The following is a 9,783-nucleotide window of genomic DNA, read 5'->3' on the forward strand; positions in this document are numbered from 1 at the left end:
TTGTTTCAAGTAAGGAGCTTCCTTCCCGCATGGACCGTCCGACTCGAGGGCCTGCCGCCTGGCGGGAGGCCCTTCACCCTACCCAGCAGAGCGAAGGCCGAGTGGCCCCAGCAGCTCGTGCCCCCCAGTGGTCTTGCCCAAGCGGAAGGGGTCGGGTGGCGCCAGGCCCTCGGATCCTGCTGCCCAGCAGGTTCGTAGGACTTTTGCGCCACGCTGTCACCCCTCTCTGCCCAGCACATTTCCACAGCAGCTCGTAACGACCGTTCTGAGGGGTGCCGCCGCCAGGCTCCGGCACCCCTACATCTCACTCAGGCTGCGCCTCGGCCTACCTCTCCTTTCCGGGAGAGACAGCTGAGCCTGCCGGTGCCCATGTTACTGCTCCTGTCCACCCCTCCAGCGAGCCCTCCTGCTCAGGTAGGTGGGCTCCTTCCCCCAGCAGGCTCCCAAGAGGGAGGGGTGCGCGAAGGTTGTCCAGTCGGGGCGATGAGGACGCTGCCCCCTGAACCCACCCCGTCAGCAGGTGCGGCTACCTAGTTGATCCCACCAGTAGCATAAGCTTGTCTTTAAGATTAAGCCATGCACATGTAAGTACACACGGCTGGTACAGTGAAACTGCGAATGGCTCATTAAATCAGTTATGGTTCCTTTGATCGCTCCATCTGTTACTTGGATAACTGTGGTAATTCTAGAGCTAATACATGCCGATGAGCGCTGACCTACCGGGATGCGTGCATTTATCAGACCAAGACCAATCCGGGCTCGCACGGACGCTTTGGTGACTCTAGATAACCTTGGGCTGATCGCACGTCCCCGTGACGGCAATGAAACATTCGGATGCCTGCCCTATCAACTTTCGATGGTACTTTCTGTGCCTACCATGGTGACCACGGGTAACGGGGACTCAGGGTTCAATTCCGGAGAGGGAGCCTGAGAAACGGCTGCCACATCCAAGGAAGGCAGCAGGCGCGCAAATTACCCACTCCCGACTCGGGGAGGTAGTAACGAAAAATAACAATGCAGGACTCTTTTGAGGCCCTATAATTGGAATGAGTACACTTTAAATCCTTTAACGAGGATCCATTGGAGGGCAAGTCTGGTGCCAGCAGCTGCGGTAATTCCAGCTCCAATAGCGTATTTTAAATTTGCTGCAGTGAAAAAGCTCATAGTTGGATCTTGGGCTCGAGCTGGCGGCTTCTATTTTGTTGGTTTTCAGAACTGGGGCCATGATTAAGAGGGACAGCCAGGGGCATTCATATTGTGCCCCTAGAGGTGAAATTCTTGGACCGGCGCAAGACGAACCAAAGAAAAAGCATTTGCTAAGAATGTTTTCATTTATCAAGAACGAAAGTCAGAGGTTCGAAGACGATCAGATACCATCGTAGTTCCGACCATAAATGATGCCGACTAGCGATCCGGCGGCGTTATTCCCATGACCCGCAGCTTCTGGGAAACCAAAGTCTTTGGGTTCCGGGGGGAGTATGGTTGCAAAGCTGAAATTTAAAAGAATTGACAGAAGGGCACCACCAGGAGTGGAGCCTGCGGCTTAATTTGACTCAACACAAGAAAACTTACCCGGCCCGGACATAGAAAGGATTGTCCGATTGATAGCTCTTTCTCGATTCTGTGGGTGGTGGTGCATGGCCATTCTTAGTTGGTGGAGTGGTGAGGGGAAACCGAATGGCACTGCATCATCGGGCTGGTAACACCCTCCCTCGAAAGGCCCTGCAGCCAGCTGGGCTCTCTGGTACCCACGTCCAGGCTCCACCGGGATCCGGGTGACCGAGGAGTGAGCCTGATTGTGAGGCAGGGAGTCCTGGAAGAGAAGGGGACAAGGGCGTGCATGGGGATCCTGGCTCCTCTTGGTGGGAGGCATGTGGGATGGGGAGCTGCCTGGCTCTTCCCTTCCGGCACCTCCGAACTGGGCAAGGGTGGGGTGAGCTGAAAAATGCCATCCCGCCGGCATTGCTCGGGGCTGCCCGGCGACAGGCAGCTGACATGCAGGTGGAGCGACCCTCCCTCTTTGCCAGGTACCCGGTTCGACCTGGTCCCGTGCGGCCGGGCAGACACGCGTGGTCCCTCCTGGTTACTCTGGGAGGGACCGGCGGCTGCGGGGCTGCCTGCTCCCGTCACTCCGGGAGCCCCATTCCTCGCTGGTGGGTGGGTGGAGTGGGACTCCCAGGCCAAGCGCCTGGTAACGTTTTTTTCTCCCAACGGTGCAGTCTGACTCCCAAAGGGGAAGCCTTGAAGGGGGCGCCCGGGCCGTCGCGCCGTGCGGGCTGTGGACGGACAGCGTCACCTTCCTCCTGCCTCTCCTGCGCCCGCAGGTGGGTGAACATTTTTAATACGTTGTCTGTGACTCTTGGCGGTAGATCACTCGGCTCGCTCATTGATGAAGAACGCAGCCAGCTGCGAGACTTAGTGTGAATTGCAGGACACATTGACCATCAACACTTCAAAGCACCTTGCGGCCCCGGGTTCCTCCCGGGGCTACGACTGTGTGAGGGTCGCTCGATCGTCAATCGCCCCGGGGATTCCCCGGGACGAGGCTGGGGCCGTCACAGGGTTAGCTCTGCTTCCCTTCGTCCCCCCAAAAGGTCAGAACCCCTGAATGCGCGTGGCAGGGTCCCTCACTGGGTCCTGCCGCGGAGGTACGCTGCCGGCGCTCCTAGCCCCGAGAAGGGGTCTCGGGACCAGTCTACCCTGGGCCTGTCCTGGGGCGCCTGGCTGCGTGCCGCACGTGGCTGTCTGTGGCATCCCACCGGCTCCCTGCGCGCACACCTCCGCGGCCGGCTTCCCGGCGAGGGCGAAACCCCTCCAGATCCGATCCGGGGAAAGAGGGCACACACTGCCGGGACGCCAGGCCCCTGCTCTGGCAGTGGCCTGGCCTCCCCCGGCAGCTCCCCCTGACGCTTTGGCGTTTTCTTCTGACCATGACCTCAGATCAGACGTGGCGACCCACTGAATTTAAGCATATTTCTAAGCAGAGGAAAAGAAACTAACCAGGATTCCCCCGTAACGGCGCATTTCCTCCCTCAGCAATGTGCCGCAACCACCTCCGGGTCAGCTGGGAAAGCTTCGGGGTGGCAGGTGGCCCTCAGCTCCGGCGGATGGTGTTATAGCCCCCCTGGCAGCAGCTTCAATGTGTCCGTGGGGCCAATGGAGATTCGACCGCCTCCGCGCCCCCCCTGGGCACCTGGTCCCGGCCGCCCCTCGGGGTGCACCGGAGCGGTTGAAGGGGGGACGGGGCCCCCTGCTCCCGGCGAGACTGTCGACTGGGGCGGACTGTTCTCAGTGGAATGTGAGTGCCTAGTGGGCCACTTTTAGTAAGCAGAACTGGCCCTGCGGGATGAACCGAATGCCCTGTTAAGGCGCCCGATTCCGATGCTCATCAGACTCCAGAAAAGGTTTTGGTTGATATAGACAGCAGGACGGTGGCCATGGAAGTCGGAATCTGCTAAGGAGTGTGTAACAACTCACCTGCAGAATCAACTAGCCCTGAAAATAGATGGTGCTGGAGTGTCGGGCCCATACCCGGCTGTCACGGTGCTGAGAGCCGCGGGGTCTAAGCTGTAATGAGTAGGAGGGCCGCTGCAGTGCGCACGGAAGACCAGGGCGAGGGCTCTGGTGGTGCCGCTGCAGGTGCAGATCTTGGTGGTAGTAGCAAATATTCAAACGAGAACTTTGAAGGCCGAAGTGGAGATGGGTTCCATGTGAACAGCAGTTGAACATGGGTCAGTTAGTCCTAAGAGATGGGCGAGCACCATTGGGAAGGGACGGGCGATGGCCTCCGTTGCCCATCGGCCAATCGAAAGGGAGTCTGGTTCAGATCCCAGAACCCCGAGTGGCGGAGACTGTGCGCCCTTGCGGCGTCCAGTGCGGTAATGCAAACGATCCCGCAGAAGCCGGCGGGAGCTCCTGGGAGAGTTGTCTTTTCTTTGTGAAGGGCAGGGTGCCATGGAATTGGTTCGCCCCGAGAGAGGGGCCCGAGCCTTGGAAAGCATCGCAGGTCCGGCGATGTTCGGTGAGCTCTCGCTGGTCCTTGAAAATCCAGGAGAGATGGTGTAAATCTCGCTCCGGGCCGTACCCATATCCGCAGCAGGTCTCCAAGGTGAACAGCCTCTGGCATGTGGGAACAATGTAGGTAAGGGAAGTCGGCAAGTTAGATCCGTAACTTCGGGATAAGGATTGGCTCTAAGGGCTGGGTCGGACGGGCTGGGGCGCGAAGCTGGGCTGGTGCACGATGCGGCTGGATGAGGTGCCTCCCTCCGGGGCGGTGGCGACTCTGGACATGAGCTGGGCCCTACCTGTGGATCGCCCCAGCTGCGGTGGTCACCTCTCCCCGTGCCCCCTCCTCAGGGGCACGGGGCCGGTGTTCTGCCTCGGCCGGCACATAGCAGCTGACTTAGAACTGGTGAGGACCAGGGGAGTCCGACTGTTTATTTATAACAAAGCATCGCGAAGTCCCGAGGTAGGTGTTGACGCGATGTGATTTCTGCCCAGTGCTCTGAATGTCAAAGTGAAGAAATTCAATGAAGCGCGGGTAAACGGCGGGAGTAACTATGACTCTCTTAACCTATTTTCAGTTGTAGTGGCCTTTACCTCCCAGTTGTCCCGCTGGTAACTGCCTCTATAGTGCTAGACTCTGCGTAGAGAAGTCTATAGAGACAGGCCAAACAAGGTTCTATCATGGCAGCGAGTGTGATAGTGAGAAGTGGCGAAGCAAACGAACACAATTACAGATGGGGTAGTTCCTGGAGAATGAAAACCCCGTTAAGATGGCATAAGGAGGTGCTGTCTTTTCAAGAAATCATTAACCTCCTCACCGAATTTGACAAACCAGCACCCGCTTTAAGCAATGCAAAAAGCAACAACGATTCATGTCACGTTATAGGCCTTAGTTAACCCTCCGAAGCAGGAGAAGACAAAACAGTAGGCCTCAGCGAAACCATCGAGTTTATGGCCTCCTCAGCCAAGAATTCCATTGGTACAACCAACTTTTAAAATCTACCTGATGTGTACGAGGTCAGCAAAGAATTGATAACAAAGAAAAGTGACTACACAAAATAAGTCACATATTGGAAATACCCAAACGAAAAGTATAAATGTGACTTGTGTGGAGAACATATTGGGAACTCTTAAAGAATTGAGAAAACATGTCTCCAACAAGCATAAAGGCTTCTATCTCAAAATGTATTGTTCAAAATGTGACAAAGAAGCTGAATACCACAATATTGCATGCCATTATGCAAAATATAAAGGAAGACCTCAAAAAGAAGAGTTACCATTCCTGTGCAGCTTCTGTGACCTCAGATTTGGAACAAAGATTGGAGTTTCACAACATGCTCGGCATGCGCATCCAAGAGCGCAAAATGAGGCTAGAATAGCAGCTCTAGCAAGCAGCAAACCATCAAAACTATGGTCACAGGAAGAAATACTGCTATTAGCAGGATTAGAAAAAGTGAATGAGAACAAGAGAAACATTAATGCGCTGATGGTTCCGCATCTTGACAATAAAAATAGTAAACAAATTGCAGAAAAAAGAAGAGATAGAAGAGATAAGAGCAAACAATCTGCAAATGATGTGCTGGAAGCATCCAATATCTCTGAGAAAGACTCCTGCGATGAACCAGAGATTGCAGTAGAAGTAACAACAGAAAGGCACAGAGACTTTATCAATCAGAAACGAGCGCCAAAAATAATAAACTATGATGAACTGAATGATAGAATCACAGAAATCGATAAGTACGCTAAAAACATCCAGCATCACGATGCTGCTATGGATCTGATGGATGAGATAGTGACTTATGTATCAGAAAACACCAATGATATATATGTCCTGTACCAGCAAATCTTACGGAACCAACGAGCAAACCCAATAATGAGCCAAAAAACTCTATTCAAGATGAGCAACAGACTGCCTCTGTACAAAACAAGATACCAAAGAAAGATAAGAAAAATGGAAGGTTCAATCGGACACACAAGAAAAATTATGCAAAAGCAAAGGGCAGCTACAAAGAATACCAGGCAATGTTTCAAAACAACAAAAAGAAAATTGCCAGGATAATCACTGATGGGGCAGAAGATGCCACCTGCCAAATCAGTGCTGATGAAATCTTCCAATATTATAAAGACATAATTGAAAAAGAAAACAAGAAAAATCCCAAATTCATCCCAATTGATCGGATACCAGATGAATCGGAAATTGGAAGTCTGTGTAAAGAAATTACACTGCTCGAAATAACTAAAGCCTTCGATGAATCAGATTTAAAGAAAGCAGTGGGGCCTGATAAGATTGGTCTGAATGACTTATATAAAGTGCATAGCAGGCAACAAAGACTGCTGCCCAGAATCTTATCATCTTGGTTATCGATGAGAAGAGTACCAGACAGTATTAAAAAGTACCGGTCGATACTAATACCTAAGAATGTACCGATTAGCGAACCTGAAAAAATCAGTAATTGGCGTCTAATTACCATCGGTACGGCATTCATTTAGTTGTTCATGAAAATATGAACTAAAAGACTCACATTTTTTGTTGAAATAAACACGAGACAAAAAGGCTTCATGAAGGTGAGAGGTTGTCTCGAAAATCTGACTCTCCTGCAAAACATTATAAAAGGGGCACGAAAGAGCAGAAGCTTGTTGGCAGTGGTGTTCATAGATATCTCAAAAGCTTTTGACTCTGTCAGCCATGGTCATATTCTACAGAGTCTTGAAAGACACAGAGTTCCATCATGCATCAGAGAAATAATAAAAGACATATACACTGACTCAACAACATTTTTCAAGGGAAAAAACAATGAAGCAACTCCAGAAATAACAATGAAGCAAGGTGACTCTTTATCCCCACTGCTATTTAACATTGCCATGGATCCTCTGATCTGTGATCTTCAGGAAGACAGCAAGGGCTTCACATTCGGCTCCGACGATCTCATTAAGCAAATCACCGCTCTTGCCTTTTGCCGATGACATCGCAGTACTCAGCAACACCTGGGAAGGAATGAGTGCAAATCTGAAAATCATTGAAAAATTCAGTAAAACAATAAGCTTAAAACTTAATGTGAAAAAAACACATAGATTTTATATAAGTCACCATAAAGATAAGATCCTGGTTAACAACTGTAATTCATGGCAATTTGAAAAACAAAATATTGAAAACATTTATCCAGGAGAAAGTGAGAGATACCTCGCACTGAACTTTGATCCATACACCGGCCATTCAAGCAACAACAAAATTAATGAGGTTCTTGTTGACTGGGCTTAAAAACTCAACAATCTACCGCTTAAGCCCACACCGAAGATAGAAATATTGTGTCAATATTTGATCCCTAAACTGTCATTTAAACTGGAAATGACAGGAACAGAAGCTAAAACTTTAAACATTCTGGATCAAACAAGTAAAAAGTATGTCAAACATTTTCTACACCTCGGAAGCTGGGACCGGGCCTGGGGCTTGTGCTCTGTCCCAGGGTCCCAGGGTGCGGGAGCCCTCCATCCTGCAAGCCAGCCGAGGGTCTGGGGGCTGGGGAAGGGGGTCCACCGGGGCCCGGGGAGGCTCTCCCCGGCCTGGCTAGGGTTTGGAAGCTGTGACCGGGCCTGGGGCTCGTGCTCCGTCCCAGGGTGCGGGAACCCCCTTTCCTGCAAGCCAGCCAAGGGTCCAGGTGCTGGGGACGGAGGTCCACTGGGGCCCGGGGAGGATCTCCCCAGCCTGGCTAGGGTTCAGAAGCTGGGACCGGGCCCGGGGCTCATGCTCCGTCCCAGGGTCCCAGGGTGTGGGAGCCCCCCGTCCTGCAAGCCAGCCGAGGGTCCGTGCACTGGGGAAAGGGGTCCACCAGGGCTCGGGGAGGCTCTCCCCAGCCTGGCTAGGGTTCAGAAGCTGGGACCGGGCCCGGAGCTTGTGCTCCGCCCCAGGGTGCGGGACCGGGGAGGCTCTCCCTGGCCTGGCTAGAGTTCGGAAGCTGTGACCGGGCCTGGGGCTCGTGCTACATCCCAGGGTCCCAGGGCACTGGGGATGGGGGTCCACCGGGTCCCGAGGAGGCTTTCCCTGGCCTAGCTAGGGTTTGGAAGCTGGGACCGGGCCTGGGGCTTGTGCTCTGTCCGGCGGGTCCTGGGGTGTGGGAGCCCCCTGTCCTGCAAGCCAGCCGACAGTCCAGGTGCTAGGGACAGGGGAGCTCGGGGAGGCTCTCCCCGGCCTGGCTAGGGTTCGGAAGTTGGGACCGGGGCTCGTGCTCCGTCTGGCGGGCCCCGGGGTGTGGGAGCCCCCTGTCCTGCAAGCCAGCAAAGGGTCTGGGCGCTGGGGAAGGGGGTTCACCGGGGCCCGGGGAGGCTCTCCCCGGCCTGGCTAGGGTTTGGAAGCTGGTACCAGTCCCAGGGCTCTTGCTCTGTCTGGCAGGCCCCAGGGTGCGAGAGTCCTCGGTCCTGAAAGCCAGCCGAGGGTCCGGGCATTGGGGACGGGGGTCCACCGGGGCCTGGGGAGGCTCTGCCCGATCTGGCTGCTTTCAGAAGCAGGGACCGGGCCGGGGAGCTGGGGTGGCTGACTTTATCTAGTTAACTGTATCGCATCATGTTTTTTAACTCTCCATGCTGTCTATCTGCTCAGCTGTCGCCTGGAAATCATGAAAGACTGCATGGAAAGTTTCTCACAATAAGCACCATTTTCAGTATTTTTCCGCTTTTTAAAATAAATACAGACAGGAAACACATTGTTTTCTGTCTGTATTTATCTGTAAAAATCAGTAAAAACTGAAAACCTGAAGCCTTATTTATAATCCAATGTACATATTGCTTTATCCAATGAGACTTCCACAAACATAGAGTCAAGATCGTCTGTGAATTATTCTAAGGCACTGAGATCATGAAACTAAGTTGGTATTTCATTTAAAGTTTGGAACAAGGTGGGCAGATCCAGTACACCATATTTAGCTTCAAGTTTTTTCAGTTATGGTCTTAAGACTAGGAACTTTTCTCTCTGCACATTCATATCATGTGAATAGTTCACCAAAACATAAATAGGCATACCCCCCATCATGAACAGTCCACTTCATTTTCACATTTTGTGGACTCGTTCTAACATGTTGGTGATGAAAAAGACACATAATAATGAGCTTTTCTGAGAACTGATTTGATGAATCCTTTAGAATTCCACAGGCCGTCTCCAAGAGTTTCAAAATAGTTCTGTTAGAAAGCCAATCATGTCCCTATTCTCAATGTTTTCTGGTATGACATACATTTAAATATTGTCTTGAGAGTCTGCTACCAAATCTGTAATTGTTTGGTGAAGAAATCATAGTGTCTGTGCTAAGATTCGGCCTTTGCCACTTTCGCTTCCACTTCCACTAGTCATTTTACTGTGAGAGTCATGCTTTCATGGGAACATGTGATGTCTGTGGGGATAGTAATGATGTCTGTAGACATCTTAAAGTTGATGGGCCCCTATTACTGAGGTTTCTTTCAGGATTGTCTTGAGTGGTAGGTCAAGTATGGTGGGTGGTCCTTGTGGGAGCGCACTTGCACCCAGATAGAGCTTCAGAAAAATAAGAGCTGACATGCGGGTCTGGGTAAGACATTTGATGGAAATTGGGTCTTTAGCTGGCAGAGGTTTGCATTCTGTCCAATTAGGGACCACAAGCCTAGTCATGATAAGCTTGATACACACAATTGGCACAGAGCAGGCAGGCTTAACTTAAGGGGCAATGTGTAAGGTTTTGTGAAACACACACACACACACACACACACACAGTAACACAATGAAAATGCCATAAACAGACTCCAAACATGCATATT

At 51.9% G+C, this 9,783-nt stretch overlaps 1 non-coding gene and 2 pseudogenes across 1 annotated transcript; all 3 read left to right on the plus strand.

Moving 5' to 3' along the window:
* Positions 1–530: 530 nt before the first annotated feature.
* On the plus strand, positions 531–1,470 carry LOC146805620 (18S ribosomal RNA; annotated as a pseudogene; the record flags this gene model as incomplete).
* An 884-nt stretch (positions 1,471–2,354) lies between these two features.
* On the plus strand, positions 2,355–2,507 carry LOC146805621 (5.8S ribosomal RNA). The gene has a single exon (XR_014968085.1). It is a non-coding gene; the product is annotated as a 5.8S ribosomal RNA (ribosomal RNA).
* A 447-nt stretch (positions 2,508–2,954) lies between these two features.
* Positions 2,955–4,125, plus strand: LOC146805622 (28S ribosomal RNA; annotated as a pseudogene).
* Positions 4,126–9,783: the final 5,658 nt, after the last annotated feature.

Source organism: Triturus cristatus, chromosome 8 (assembly GCF_964204655.1).
Source record: "Triturus cristatus chromosome 8, aTriCri1.1, whole genome shotgun sequence".
NCBI lineage: Eukaryota > Metazoa > Chordata > Amphibia > Caudata > Salamandridae > Triturus > Triturus cristatus.